The sequence below is a fragment of the Triticum urartu genome, chromosome 6A (assembly GCF_056163025.1).
Source record: "Triticum urartu cultivar PI428250 chromosome 6A, HENAU_Tu73, whole genome shotgun sequence".
NCBI classification, from domain to species: Eukaryota; Viridiplantae; Streptophyta; class Magnoliopsida; order Poales; family Poaceae; genus Triticum; species Triticum urartu.
Window position 1 is genome coordinate 9,024,620 of NC_141878.1, and position 1,254 is coordinate 9,025,873.

The following is a 1,254-nucleotide window of genomic DNA, read 5'->3' on the forward strand; positions in this document are numbered from 1 at the left end:
GCCGGGCTGGTACTGGGAGGTGCTACCTTCCGGGGGGCGTAGCTTGGTGAGGAACCAGCCCGTCGTTGACCCGAACCTTCTTTGGTGGCGGTCGCGTGGGCTAGTGACGGTGCAGAGGCGGTACGTCACCGTGTCAGCGAGGAGGACGAGCACGTCCGTCGCTAGATGGTTGCGTTGGAGGGTAGGTTCAACAATACCTGACAGGTTATTCACGGATCTCATTGGAGCTATGATCCTGTGATGGTTCCTTCTCTTTGGGTGTCCACCATCCGCGCCGATACCCGTCGTTCGCGAGGGTTTTAGCTGTATTAGTGATGTTATATGTATGATACTATTCGAGATGTATTAGTGATAATATTCGACGATGTACGAACGCAAGAGATGATTTAGTATTGCTTATTGAATGCATGCTAATTTGAATACTAATTTATTTTATGACTTAGTGTTTCTTATTGAATGCTCAAATTCGAGAACTACTCCTATTTTGAATGCTCAAATTGGAGAACTGCTCCTATTTTGAATGCTCAAATTGGAGAGCACTATGCAATGTGTATGCATTTGATTAGTTGATAGCTTATAGGGTTTTTGTTTTTGCAGAAATCAAGGAGCCCCTCCATCATCCCCGCCGTCGTCCCCGTCATCGACCCCCTCCGACCTCGAGGTGAGACCAACCCAATCTTTTGTTGTTATCAATATGAGTCCCATAAGATATTTTGAAATGTTTTATTTTCCACCATTGAAATGCAATGACCATCAAATTTGAATGCTCGTATGATGTAGATATAAACATGTATATCTTGTGTTGCTCAAATAGGATATGTGCTTCACCAAGTAGCTAGCCATGTTTGCAGGTAACACCTCTGAGTGGCCTATCTTTTGGCGGAGTGTTGATTAATTTCCGTTCCGGCAAATTTCAGGCGCTCGATATGTCCTTTTTTAGCACAGGTCATGCCGGATTTTTCCTTGAATTTTGGCACGACTGTGCTAGAATAAGTCAGAAATATCGAGTGACCTGCATTTTCTAGAAAGATAATTAAAAGACATTTCGGGTTGGCTTTAAGTCTGTCGAGGCTCCATACATGAAAGTCAACAAATGAGTGAGGGAGAAAGTCTGCACCATATATGAGAGAAGAAGAATCCCGACTGTTGTCGTGGGGGTCTTTTTCCTTCTTCTCCTTGTGCTAGACCTTTGTTATGCACTAGGGAAAGGAGGAATAACGACCATCACCGACGGTCGAAAAATCAGTGAGGGAG